The following is a 14741-nucleotide window of genomic DNA, read 5'->3' on the forward strand; positions in this document are numbered from 1 at the left end:
ACTGTGCCCCATTTCATTTCTGCTAACACGACAGCTGTAGTCACCTTCTGTGAAGTCAACTCAATCATCTTCTTGCATTCCCCAATTCTTTGAGAATTACCAGAAAATGCTGGACTGTCTAATTAGTGCCTTTTAGCATTATTTTCTGACATTTTGCCTTTCATGACTCTGAAATCTTGCACATCTACAACTATTTCACACTTTTTTGCTCCTGGTTTATTAACTGATACTCTAGAAGCAATTGCTTTCTCAGTTCAGCCAGTTTTTTTCTGTGTATTTGATATCTATGCTTCAATAATGATAAACAAACCATTACAACTACATGCATAGAATACTGTGCCATGGTATCTCATACTGATAAAAGATTTAACTTCAAATGGCAGAATCATGAAAGAGTTATGCAGGACATCTCAAATCAGTTTTCAGTATTCTCTATGTGAACTAGGTCTAAAAAAAATTTCAAAACCTTGTTTAGATAGTGACTGCTTAAGGGCAGATCAAGGTTGTCTCTAAGAAGGATTTTTTTAAAGCGCTTGTTGCATTTTTGAGTAATTACCTTGAATTTATTCCTTTATATATCCTTCTTACTGTATATGACTGTGTCATTTATTTTAGCTATACCATTTGGCACAATCTCTGCTTTTCTATTCTGTTATCAATTAGACAGAGATTCTTCTTCCTTTATTTCAATTTCTCAGTTTATTTCTTTGCAAGGAAAAGAAAGGGTTGACCCTGTATGGTTATAGTTTATCTAGGATGAGAAAATGGAGGTAGCGAGGATGAATCATGACATCTGCTGTTCTTTCACTTAATGAAAGAAAACCTGTGGAAGCACAATTGGGCAATCCTTAGACAGAATGATCAGTGATCCTTCAGTATGTCTAATTAAACGTTTACTAAGCCCATCAATAAGAATTTGGATGTATAACAAACTGAAAAGAAGCAACACATTGAGATATCTGTAGAAAATAACATTAATAATCTTTTCTTGCTTTCCTTCATAAGATAGATGAACTGCTCAGATAAACACAGAAATTTGATTGAAATTGGGAAGAAATTTAATCTTCTCTCTGGGTTTCCCTGAATCTGTTTTACATGTGCAGGAAAATGGGAGTCTGTCTGCAGGGTAAGCAGACCGGTTGCTGCTGACAACAGCACACTACAGCTGCTGTTAGCAGAAACTAGGATCCATGAATCCAGTTATTCAGCTGTACTTGAATAGCTGACAACTGCCTGTGTTAAGATCTTAAAGAACTTTTCATATTTGATTTGATAAAGGTATTCCACTTTTACTTCTGTATAGAATCATGTATAACTGTAACAAACTTAACGAAGACAGTCCAAACTCCAGTTTCAAAGGTAATTCTCAGGAATTTCTATGTGAGTTTGGAAGCAAAGTGATGTTTGTTCTTCTATTTTGGTGCTCAAAAAGTTACAGTTCAGAACTGGGGGTATGAAAGAGAAGAGGAGAGTAGGAAAGATGTGAGATCTGAGGTTTGGATTAACTAGATTACCTGCAACTTGTATAAAATTGCTTTGGTCCTTTAATTGAAAGATAATCTGAGCTGTGTTACTGTTTGAATAATACATTTAATTATTCACAACTAGTTTGAAAGTATTATGCATGTGTTTCTATTTCAATTTTTCTGCTTTGCAAAGCAGAAAATGGTTATTGCTTTAGTAGGACCCTTTCAGCTGACAGAAGGGCAAACCTGGCTTCATTAAGATTAATGGTGGAGGGAAACAAAAAGCAATGAGCAGGGAGTTGTAGTGGCTCTCCTCCACATTAGCACCAAAAGGCTTGCTTATTTGTTGTCTTGTAATTTGGGAGTGCCCACAGCTGCACATACTACTGAAGGTTTTCCTCAACTATACAGTTTACCTCAATGAGGCTCTTTATCAGTGCAAGTTTCCTACTGCCTCAGACACAGCATACACTCGCTGGAGAGGGCACTCAAATAGCACACCAAAGCCCTACTTTTGAGGAAGTACATTCTATTCTTACTTGAATGTGAAGGAAATGACAAAAGGAAGAAATTGTTTTGCATTATTTGTTCTTCACTATACCAATGACTAATTTTTAAGAGTCAGTACTGAAAGTGAAGCATTTGCCTTATAGTTCCATACTTTCCACACCTACAGTTCGCTTCCATCAAATAGAAGTTGTAATAAATTAAATACTGTTTTAAACTTACCTACCAAACTTAGCTAAAACTGTATTACGCTGAAAAATTCCAGTTAGGGAACTGAGGATACGTAATTCTGTTCTAAGTGAGTCTTGTGGAAACACTGGGGAAGGTACTTCAGGAAGCAATTTAGTAGTCATCATTTAGCAAAGATTAGAACAATTATCAAACAGCTGTATATATTTCACAGACTTTACTTACACCGTGATCAAGTTAGTACGCTGGTGGCATATAATGTAGTACCAGAGCAGGCATCCCTTACAACACAAATCAGACAGTGCTTTAAATCCAAGAATCACTAAGCAACATGTAATATCAGGGTCAGTGTCAACTTCTCACCTTTTCAGGATACCTGCAGAAGTGAACTTGCTCAGTAGGGCTGGGTGATCAAGTTGCTATCAACAAAACCCATTACATTTAAGAACTATCCAAGAAAGCACCTGAAAGGGGGTGAGAAATCATTATAATCTCTACCCAATGAAAAAAAGCAGTAAACCTAACTTCTTCTGCATCACTAGCTTAGAATAAACCACACAGGAATGAAGACAACCTAAAGGAAGGTTTTGCTAATGTAGCATAAATAAAACACACTGCTTAGTTTAATTTGATTGTCCTAGCTTTCTGTCATATTGCTTGCAATACAGTTGCTAAAAAACCAACCTAGCTGAAGGTTGGACGTCAGGGTTTCAAAGCAGCAATAGCAGGGGCACACATGTAACCCAAACATATAGGAATCTGTATGTAAGCCTTCAGCACCTTTCAACGCCACGTAATTCAGGGCGAGAGATGGGCTAGTCCTCAAACTTCTAAATTAACTTGTTAATTAACTTTTCTTAAACAACTCTTGAAAGAGTCTTCTGTTGTGATTATTACCAAAAGTGTACATTAACTTCTAACTAAAACTGCACTGAATAATGGCTTTTTCTTTTGATGAGCAAGTAAATAGGAAATCTGCTTGGGAATAATTTATAAATGAACCAATACATTAACTAACACACCCTGCTTCATAAAATGCTTCATAACTATCTGAAGAGCTCTGTATAAGCATTAGTATTAGAGATGCCTTTCTGAAAGGCAGCTGCAATTGGGTTACAGTCGGGTTTGCTATGTTTTTTACAGGGCTTTGCATTTGATTAGCAAGGCAGAGTCCTGACTGTTTAGCTGCTTACGTGTATCTTCTAGCTTGTGAATCTCGGTGAGAGGGAGGGCGGGAGGGAGCACAGCTTTCAGGACTTTCTCAAAGACCGTAAGAACTATAATATCACTTTTTTGCCCTCTCCCCTAAGCAAGCCCCTAACACCGCAGGGCTGTAATATCCCAAGCTTTTGATTTTAAAAAGGGGGAATAAAAGAAGCCAAACAACAAAGAAACGTTTTGAAAAGCCTCCACAAAGAGCGTAGCGACCCACGGAGGACGTACCGGCGCGGAGCAGCCCCGGCAGGGCGGGAGGCGCGCTGTCGCTCCGAGGGAACCCACCGCCGGAGAGGCGCAAGGCCGCGGCGGCCAGGCGGGCCGGGGGGCAGTGGCCCCCTCACGGCGGGAGGCGCCGCCAGCCACGGGACTACAGCTCCCAGCCGCCCGCGGGAGCACGGCCACCTCCCCCCGCCGCGGGGGCGGCTGGGAAGCGTGGCCATTCCCGCCCTTTCTGCTCGGCCGCGCCCGCGCTGCCGGGTCTCCGCCTGCGGCGGCAGCGGGGCGGGGCGGAGCAGCCGCAGCGCCGCGCAGCGAGGCGGGAGGCGGGCGGCGGCGCTGCCCTCCCGCGCCCAGGGGCGGGGAGCGCGGCGCCGGCCCCGCCTGTGGCGCTCCGTGGAGCTGTTCAGCGCCCAGGTGCTGAGTCTCCCCCCGGCTTACGGAGGCTCCGGCGGCGCTCCCTGCCCACCGCTTCCCGGCGCGGCCATGGCCCCGGCGCTCAGCCGCCTCCGCCAGGCACTCTGAGCGCCCGCCCGCCCGCCGCTCCCCGGCGTGGATGCAGCAGCTCCAGGCGCCCCTGGCTCCGCGCGGGAACGCGGCAGGTAAAGGCTCTCCCTCCCCGCCCATCCGCATTGCATCCCCGCCGCCCCGCTGCCCCGAGCTGCCCGCGGGGCCCGGCTCCAGGGGCTTTTGCCTGCCCGAGAGCCGGAGGCCGATGGAGACGCGAGTTGCCTGGCAGGGAGCGAGCGCGGGCAGGGGGACCGCGGGGAACAAAGCGGTGCAGTGCATATGCTTTTTAAGTAGTTTCGTTATTTTGATTTCCGGGGGGGGGGGGTGGGGGGTGTGGGAAGGGAAGAGAAGAGAGGGACGGCTGGTTAACTGCAAATATCCCTGCTTGGCTATATTCAGGAAACAAACCACCTAAATATATTGATTTGCTCTTGGAATCATGTTAGGCAGCAGAAAAGATAAAGGCAGTGTTTGTCACACAGGTAAGGTAGTGCTATAGTCAAGACTGCAAAATGGTTTCCTTGAGTACCCTCTCCTTAGCTGTAGTGCTCATACAGATTTTGCATGGCAAGAATTTCTTACTTACTAGCCCCACCAAAGAGCTAGGATAAGCAGCAGAAGGTTAGAGCCAGAGTAGCAGGCACAGTGTTTCTGTGAATAGGCATCAGGAAAGAGAGGAAAAAATTCCACTGTATTTAAGGCAAGTTACATCCTACATGAAGTCATTTACAGCCAAGCGTTGTGCTGCTATGCCTGATACTTAAGGCTTCCTCTTAGGGCTGGGTGATGAACGGGGAACTGAGCAAGCATATTAAACACCCATAATCAAGCAGCAAGTGTTCTTAACCACTTGTGTGTGTAGTAGCTTGTGTTGTCAAAGGATTGGTGAGTATTCCTTAGCTACCCTAGATAAAGTAGGCTGCAGCTGTACATATATATATATATTTAAATCAGTAATACAGGATGACTTACAATTTTTCAGAGTGGCATGGGAAGGGGGAGGTTGGCAAAACAGAAACAGCAGTTTTCTTGGGTGTAGATAGTGAGAAAAGTTTAACCTAGGAGACTTCATGCAGCCAAACAAGGAACTTGCACCATTTCTGTGCTGATTTTGACAAGAAACTGAAGGACCAAATGAAGATTTTAAAAGTGCTTCCTTTAGAAAATCAAAGGCAGTCTAATTAGCGTACTCTTAATGCTTCTGCCCTGTATCAAGAAAGAATTTCTTTGTGTATAAGGCATCCCCTGCTTCCCATGGTAGTATATCATGTATTAAACCAGCAAAAAGAGCCAGAAAGGCAATTGCTGGGATCAGAAAGGCAGGTGTTTAAAACTAAGTTGTCGTGACTCACAGCAGTTCCCATGTTATTAAAGATTCTCCAGCCTGGATAGAAACATAGTTGTTCTCATATTTCATTGACTTGTTTTTTTTTTTTTTTACTACTGATTATAAGGTTCAAGTACATAATTCATTTCCAGGATAGCATGCACTTAATTTGTTTCATATAGGCTGCACTTCAACAGTTTTTGTGCTTTACTGTAATAAAGGAAGGTGAACAGATTGAGTACCATCTCACAGTCACTGCACATCCAAAAACTCCCCATCCAGTGGGCACCTTGGACATGCAGAGGCATAACATCAGGCCCTTAAAAGCAGCCTTTTAGGAATTGAGTTAACAATTATAATAGCACATAACTGTAAAATTAAAAATAAATGTGTGCATATGACTGCATGCAAGGTAAGCTCCACGCCCTCCCCCCACCCCCCCACCCCACCCCAGGCCAATAGAATTAAAAGATTTCCTGACATAGCTCCTCCCTACCTCTGCCTTTTAGTCTCAGCACCATAGAAGCCTCAGAGCACATGATCGGCTATGTGTGATTTAAGCTATACTATTGAATTTTTTCCATGGGGAACAGTTACTATAGAATGACAAGTCAACCATTTTGATCTTAACAGATCTAGCTCTGTTTAGTGATGGTAACCACAGCATACACTACTTAACCCAGTCTCAATATCTCACTGTGGCAGTTTGCTTCTAATTTAAAAGGACACTGTTAAATCTTAAAATAGGTTCTCATTTTTGCGTAGGAATGAAAGAGGCTTAATACCAGAAGGGCACTGTAGACATTTCAGTTGTGTATTTTCAGTTGCTGCTGCCTGCAACAGCTCTTGAGAAGCCCCTAAAATATCAGAAGGGCTAAGCAGCATGCTCTGACCACACCCCTACATTGCCATAATTCATAAACTGAGACTCTTGTGCTTGCTGCCACATTTGTATTTTTACCTGGTCAGTGAGGACAAAGACAAAGCTGCTTTGTGCTAATAAAGCTAGTGCAGAATGCTTTTAATAATCTGATCTGGTCTTCCCAAAATATCTTAAAAAGGACACTTCTGTTACCCTGACATTTTTTATGCTAAAGGCTATTGCAAATGGAACATTTATGCTAATTACTTATATGTCAGCTCGGGCAATAAACAATCAATATTTTTCTGATTTAGGATCCATTGCAACTTTCCCTGTCCAGTTATGCATTCAGCACAGTACAGTAAATCTCAAGTTGCAATCTCTTTGTGGAAATGTTTATTTTAACTTCTATAGTAGACTGCTGAAGTCATGGAAATGTTTCCATTACACTTAAGTAAAAGCCCGTTTTTCAAAAAGACTTGCACAAAAAACTGACCTGGAAATATTTTCAACATTAGAGCCACAGTTATGGTCACAATATGCAGCAACATAGTAAGCGTTTTTTTTAAAGATTAAAAAAATCCTTATAAGCACAATCTGTACAAAAATGCTACAGTTAAAAATCAACAAGTGCTGTTGAAGAGCAGAGACTAGTGCTTTTTTACTGTTGTCTGTATGAGGGAGATTGGCAAGACACATACCTTTATGAAAGAGAACCGGGGTACCCTGCATTACTAAAAAGATCTTTTAATATGGTGTTCTGCTACCCGGATTATGGCCGAGATGGCCTAAATATTTTCTACAACTCTAAACAGAGAAACAAATAATTTTATGTATTGTATAGTTCCAATTTCCTGCTTGAATTCTAGCAATGTTTGGCATTAAATATAGCTAGACTTGACTTATCCCCATAAATATCTTTAAATTGTTAGTATGATACTCCCAATTCCACCCTTCACAGAAGATATTTAAATGCACAATGCAATAAGCAGTTACTGAACTCTTACAAGAGAGGGCCTGCTAACTCAAAAGGAGTAATCCCAGTGACTTGCTTCAAGTAGGAAGTAATAGTCTCAGTAATTTTTGAAGGTACAGCTCCTAACTTGCAAATATTTAACTATAAGTTTTAAGCATTTGTAGCAAGTTCTCTGCAATACTGAAAAGTAAACAGAAGAAAATTGTAGCTGCTCTCCAAGCATGATTGCTATAATCCTGTAGTTTTATGTATCACAGGTCAGACTCACTGTAAAATCTGGGAAAACGTTAGACTATGGTTGAACTATGCCATTGTTGTAAAAAGGAAGAGTCCGTAATTTGATCTGACAATATAATGCTGACAAAGCTTTGTGCAGAAATATTCAATTCTGTTTTATTTTGTCTTGAACAACAAGTTTCTGAGAAACATGTAGCTTGGGGACAGTATCTATGCAGAATTACAATGAATACAAGATCTTCCTTCCTGCTTAAGTTCTACTCAACTTTGTTTCTAGTGTTTGGGATGGGGGGTAAGAAAAAGATGGTGGGATAACGGACAAACTCTGCACATAAAGTTGTATTTATTCACTGGGAAGTAATCAGATTTTAATGATTCCCCACTTAATCATGCAAATACTACCCTTTGATGGCTATGCTGTCAGGGTCACTCAGATTTTACTCTAAAAGCAGGCAGAATGCTGCCATACCTTAATGAAGTGATCGGCAAACATCCTCTTAAGTCAAAGCAGAAGCAAGCAACTTCATGATTATAGGAAATCTCAGTGAAGGTGAGAGAAGCTGTGAAATCTCTCAGTCTTGAATCCTGTACTACAAATCTGAGGTTTAACAAGTATATTTAAAGAACAGAGAGAAAGCACTCAGTGTGTGAGCTGACCCCAGTCTCCTCAATGGGAGTGGATGCCTGGGCAGCATGCCTGCTGTTCTGCCTCTGTGATGATTATTCCCTCTGGCTGCTGGCCTACTAGGCTTCAGGTTAAATGCTACTTTGTCTTCTTCACTCACCTGCTATTCTACAGATTGCATAGATGATGTGCCTGGACTAGCACCTGTTTGCAAGAACTGCACAAAATAACTTACTCTGTCATTCTTCAGGTTTCTTTTTTGCTTTTTTTTTTGAGACTTGTCTGAGGCTGCTATTAAAAAGTTAGTGGGTTCCTTTTTTTACTTAAACCTCCTGCTACTTGTCCTCAAAAAAATGCAACTTCATAACACTTGCAAATACAGCCATCTTAGCTATTCCATATGAAACACACAGGACCAAATTCTTTAAAATTTCTGAAACAGCCAGAATTTCCATTAGCTTCAGTTTAAGATGGTTATACAGTCTTCTTTAGATTTGGACCCAAGATGCCTCAGGCATTATAAAAGAAGAGTCATCTATGTACAAGCATAGATGTACAAACTTATACATCTATGTACAAGATAGCCTGTCTGTCCATTTAGCTTTACACCTGCAGATAGGGATTATTCTTGCTTACATTTGCAGGTGGGGAGCAGCTCTGGTGACATAATTTGGTATCTTTACTTTGAATGTGCATTAAAATTTCAGCATTGCAAATACAGAGTGAATAAACATTAAATTGGCATCCTAAAAATATGGGGAAAAAAAAATCTTAAAGGTGCCCTTTGTTAACATTCCCACAGCATATGTTTAAACTTGCACTTTGGAAATTAGCATGTGACCTATGACACAGCTCAATTACAGAACCAGAACAAGATTTAACAACTATTCAGTTCTGAGATCATTCAGAGTGCATGTTCTTCATATAATCAAGAGGATGTTTACTCCAGAAATATGTTACCAGAAAATGGGTTACAATTAGACAACATAAGCCGAGAAGTTCTGATTTAAATATGAAGTACACCAAGGCTCAGACTTATATCACTGTTTCATGGGAAAAATACCAAAAGATGCACTGTGAGTTCAGTGCAAACTGCAGAGAGCATGTGCTAGGCACTGTTCTGAGTAGCTGAATGCTGCCTTAAAGAATACACTTAAGGAAAAAGTTTAATGTGTTTACTGTATAATCACACCCTCCCCACTCCCTTGCCTGCTAAAAGGCACCAACTTGAACAGGATTCTGTTACTGTTACATAATTTCAAAGTTTAACTACATACAGCTCCTTAAATCTGAAAGCTGAGATAATAAATGGAAGACAAGTATTTTCTCTGTGCTACTTAAGATTTCTGTCAACTATTGCAACTCAAGCATAATCTATTTCAGTATTAACAATAGCAAAAATAACCTCCAAAGTGACAAGCCATATCTGCCACTCAAAAGTACACAAGTTTTTAATGTATTTTAGAAACTGACTCAAGGAGAAGAGAGAGAATCACAGGATTCCATCTGTCCCTCTTGACTATTTCTTAACAAGTTAACATTTGATTAACAGTTTTGCTTCAAATGTTTGGGGTTTTTTTGGTTCTTTTCCACCTATGCTGTGCTTCAAGTACAGTAGAAGCTATTCACTTTTAAGCAGAATGTCTTGCTTTAATCTCTCTGCCAAAAGAGGAGTTAAATAGTAACTTTACTCCCTTTGCTTACCCAAACATTGTCAAAGCCATGTTGGAAAAAGGGGTAAAAACCCGTAGACTCCTTTAGGGTAACTGCAAAGAGGCTAGCAGAAAGATCACTCACCACAGGAAGTTGTACGGCTTGTTTTCTTTCTTTACAAAGTAGTTACTGGATGGAGAAAAGGCAGTTTAATCCTGCCTGGGAAGAGGTAATACTACCTCAAAAAAATTAGCAGCTATCAGTTGAGGGGCTGTAGTTTTCTATACAGGCTACTCCACCCTTCCCCTATTGCTAGTCAGAACTGTCTGTCACTGATACCAAAATCAATGAGAAATTCTAATGATAAGTGAAGACACATCAAAATAGTAAGTGTGCCCTGAAACACTTCAAATATCACAGACTGGAAAAAAAAATTAATCAGTTCCTGGCTCCTCAGCACAGTTAACTTCCGTGAAATTGGTCCCGTCATAAAGATAAGAGATCAGAGTGTCATAGCTTTCTCTATAGAAGTGCTTCATCCAGCTCAAAGCTGAACTCCACTGATGACCCTACCAGCAGAAGGAAAAGCAGGGAGAGTCTAGAAAACACAACAAAGTCATAAGTATCTTATCCAAGCTAAAGAACTGGCAGAGACCAATAAAGATAGATAAGAATCTTCTTGATTTTATTATTTCCATGTGGGCTGGGACATGTTTGTAAATCTATTCAGAAAGTAGAAAAAAGGTTGTGTTCTCTTGTCCCCAGGAGTGAGAGCAAAGAAGGATAAAATCCATGTTGGAATCCCTTTGAATCTGAGAGAGAAAGAAAGAGAGGAAAAAACCCTGACAATTAGTGCCCATAATTAAGCCCTGAGCATAAATATACATATTTTGCTGACACACACTGGAGACGAGGATTCTTTTCTCTAGTCATACAGGATGCATATACCATCACATTTTCATGATGAAACATAATGTTCTTTAGAGCTTTAACTTTAAGCTGCATGTACCCTTCAAACATGGCAAGGCAATGCAAAAGTAAAGATGACTGTATTATCTAAAAACAGCACTTCATTGTTTCCAGTCCTGGGGAAACTTTTCTTACTCCCACACCAAAGGTGGAAAAATTACTGAAAAAAGCCTGTCCTGATAAGGTGCAATTATGTAGATTACTCTAGTTGCTGCCAGGGTATCAGCTATACGATAAACATTCCTTTGAAAGAACAATGTACAATGAAAATGAAGCACAAGTAGTTGGCTACCTACCACAGACCGGCAGACCTAATTCCAATTGTATACTGCTGTAAATGGATGGGCATATCTTGGGTATAAAACGATTTTTATTCACTGAGAGAAAGCCCTTAATTTTTCATTTCAGCTTCCTTGTTAAACTATTAATTTTCAAATAACATGAGTGACAGAAATAGATAATTGCAACTTTTTAAAAACCAGCCTTCTGATCACTTCTCAGAACCTCCAGCTTTTCCAAAGCAAAACAGTAATGCAGCCAAGGTACATAAGGTGAAATGGTACAGGCACAGCTGAATCTTTATTGAACATAGAAACCTGTACTGAAGTTTCCCTGACACACAGCCCACAGGCTGCCACACATCTAATTACATTAGTCTTCATTTCAGTCCTGCAAGAAAAGGCTATGGAACACAAGAGTCAATCTACAGGTGCAGAACACTACTTACCAGATCACTAGGTCAGCACAAAATAAATATTCCTTCATGTGCTCACTGTTTTGACTTTGCAAGACAGTTTGCACCACCAAGTTACCACAAACATGAAGAGTTCATCTCTGCCAGCTGATATGATGCTTGATTTCATTATTTCACAATGGTAAGGTCCTTCATTAATCTTGCAGGCTTTTCACACTAAACTTTCTCAGAAAGAAAAAGCTAAGCTCAGTCCTAAAAGAAACAAACTAAAAAAACACCCCATAGGTTTCCATTCAAGTTAATAATTCTCCTTAGGTCCTAATGCTTTTGGTTATTATTTTCCCCTCTATTTTCTCTCACACAAGTAAGTTTCAAGTGTCACACCACAGAGGGGGAAAAAGGATTTTTTGTTTGTTTAGTTATTGTTAATAACTACTTCCATTAGATCCATTCGCTCCTTCACCTGGTGGTCTGCCAGTAGCTACCTACAGTTCTTAGAAAGTGTTCCGTAACATGTCCACAAAGAAAGCTTTCCTCATTTTCAAATGTATGCATTTCTTTCCCATAGAAGCTAGGAAAATCCTGACAGATGGAAGAACCAGTAAACAGCTTTGGCCCTGGAAAGGCTGCATATTAACTCTATGTCAAGCAGAGATTACAGATCTAATTTCATAATCTGCCTTCTGAAGAGCTACTTCCAACAATGCTGCAGGGCCCAGCTCCAGATTTTTTCATTCAAAACTTACCTATGCAGAGTCTTTATGTCTGCACCACAAGTTATATCATATAATTCATTTTTACAGAATATGGAAAATTATTTAATCTAACTTCTTATTGAACCCATTATAAGTGAGTGGAATAGCCTGCCTTGTTTTAGAAAGTATAAAAAAGATTAATAAGCTCTACACAGTGATGCTTCTGTTACTTCAGGATGTTGCAGACAAGCATGTCTTGGTAACTGGAAGTGTGGCTTATTCAGGTAGTTTTAATAAAATGTACATCTGTTTCATTAGAATACAATGTAAAAACTATGATGAAGCTAAAGCCTCTGTATTTTCCACGACAGAAAGATTTTATTAACCTAATGCAAAAGTTAAGTTTTTATTCACTTCACACTTCCTTAACTATATTGGTTCAGATTTTGACTGATTTATTAACAGGAATACTCTTTGGTAACTGAGATTATTTAAAGCACAAAACTTTGAAATCTTGTGAGGCCTAATGATTTTTCTTTTTGCAGAGGGAATTAATTGAGAGATTCCTTTTAGTTAATAGGACTAAATAGTAGCTAGCTCCTTCTAGCCTAGCACATAAGTGAATTTTGTCTGCTCTTAAAATACCCTTCCAATCACATTCTGGTGAATAGTTTTATTCTTCTGTAGCAAGTTTACTTGGTATTTCCAGCACAGAAAATTAACATAGGCAGTGTGTTCACCTAACGATGTCATTCCTTGATATTAATGAGATAATGCTTAATTTGACCTAGGCTACAGAGTACATCCTAGTAACAAGGAGGGAAGACAAGCTGTAGCTCACCAACTTCTGCCTGCAGCTTTCCTGGGTTTCACTACTTGCATTTTTTTAGCATATCTGCAGCTTCACATAACGAGAGGAAAAGTTTATTAGTTACCAGTTCATAGTTGCAGACTTCTGGACATTTCCAGATTCATCTACCTCTCACAGTCCTATCTTAAGGCTTGTCATGACCACACTTGAGAACCTCAGTTAACAGGGTTTTGAAGACAACTTCTGCAGCCTCAAATACTAGCACTATGCCACCTTCTTATTGGAAGTCACATCCTGGGGGCAGGAAGTTTTTTTATCTGAGAGAAAGACATGAAATAAACTAATTTGCACTCTCACCCTCCTCCACGCTGCTGTCTTACTTGACTGTTTTCATTTCCTGTGCACAAAGACTGCACAAAAAAGACCTGGGCAGTGCCAGAAAGACACTGTGTAACTTCTGGTGAGACTACAAGCTTTTCTGTACCACTGGAAGAATTATACTAGCAGAAATCCTATTATCATTATAGTAATACACCTTTTAACTTCCTAGCCCAGAACAGACCAATCTATGATGAACACATCTTCACCAGCATAACACCATCACAATGGGAAAAGACCTGTTTCAGCTGCAGTGGTTTAGTTTGGAAACAAACCTTCGTTGCATAGAAAGTGCCTCACTAGAGGTATTAACTAACAGGCCTAAATTCACCCTGGAGGTCATAAGCACAGTGGGGAAATAAAATCCAGCTTACTATTAGTTACCACTGTAAGCACATGCAGTTTTCTTTATCATTAAGAAACAATACGTGTGAAAGACACTTAGAAGATGACAAACAGTAACGTCTAGCATGCAAATCAGTATCCCAGGAGTTTTAATCTCCTGGGACCTTCTTCATGAGGACAGCTGCTTGCCTGACTAATTGGTGCTAGCAATAAAAAATATTTGAATTTGTCACGGTAAGGAGCAGAGGGTTTGAGAAAGGATTATCAACACACATAAAAAAAATATCTGGTATGCTTCTATCTTTATTTGTATTACTATCTATGTAATACATTTCTACCCCTGAAAATTGCACTAACACCAAGTGTTAGTTTGTAATGCTCTAAACACTATCTAAACGAACAGCAGATATTGGCAGTTATAAAGCAGGTATAGTGTACAAAAATAAACCACTACTATAATAAGGGTCTTCATAAAGCAATTCTGCATCCAGGCCCAAGAAGCTTACAAGCAAATAGAACTTTTCATCAAAAACATTGCTAGATTGTTTAGCAATATGCCAGCCCCTGAGCTACAAGACAATATATCCTATCTGCAACCCTGATACTACTACAAAGAAGTTGTTCTCTAACTTCTTGATAAAAGATATCCATTTTACATTTCTCAGGCGCTGTTACCTGACTTACATCTAGTATTTAGATGCCTCTTTCAGAGATTTTGAATAATGGATTAGAACAGAACTGGATTAGACTTCCCTTGCATTCAGACATGCACTATCCAGCGGGAATTCAGGGGCAAGCTAGGTTGTCAAATTGAAGAAAATCTCTCAAAATTTCAGGAAAAGAAATGAAGTGATAGACAGACAAGTCACAAAAGAACCTGGAAAAAGCAGAAGGCTGAAGAAAGCAACCATAAGTGCCAAGGACCAAATAGGGAGGATTGAAATATCCTATATTTGTGTGCAGCAACAATTGTTTTAAAAGCTTCTGAATAAAAAATTAACAGCTGATGGTGTATGCACTAGGACTTGCATCTAGTCTGAGAAGGAGGGCTGTTAAGATAGCG

General features: G+C 40.0%; 1 protein-coding gene and 1 long non-coding RNA gene across 2 annotated transcripts in view; one reads left to right on the forward strand and one right to left on the reverse strand.

Moving 5' to 3' along the window:
* The window catches only part of LOC130159250 (uncharacterized), a 132985-nt gene extending 129288 nt beyond the window's left edge, over positions 1-3697 (reverse strand). Inside the window, exons 1-2 of the long non-coding RNA XR_008825678.1 lie at positions 3606-3697; positions 2526-2626 (exon numbers count right to left, since the gene is read on the reverse strand). This is a non-coding gene — a long non-coding RNA (uncharacterized LOC130159250). The remainder of the gene's footprint in view (positions 1-2525; positions 2627-3605) is intronic.
* Positions 3698-3893: 196 nt separating this feature from the next.
* SMPD3 (sphingomyelin phosphodiesterase 3) overlaps positions 3894-14741 on the forward strand; it is a 120802-nt gene continuing 109954 nt past the window's right edge. The window contains exon 1 of the mRNA XM_056360401.1: positions 3894-4198. The gene's annotated coding sequence lies outside the window, so the exon portion shown is untranslated. The remainder of the gene's footprint in view (positions 4199-14741) is intronic.

This window comes from Falco biarmicus, chromosome 15 (genome assembly GCF_023638135.1).
Source record: "Falco biarmicus isolate bFalBia1 chromosome 15, bFalBia1.pri, whole genome shotgun sequence".
NCBI classification, from domain to species: domain Eukaryota; kingdom Metazoa; phylum Chordata; class Aves; order Falconiformes; family Falconidae; genus Falco; species Falco biarmicus.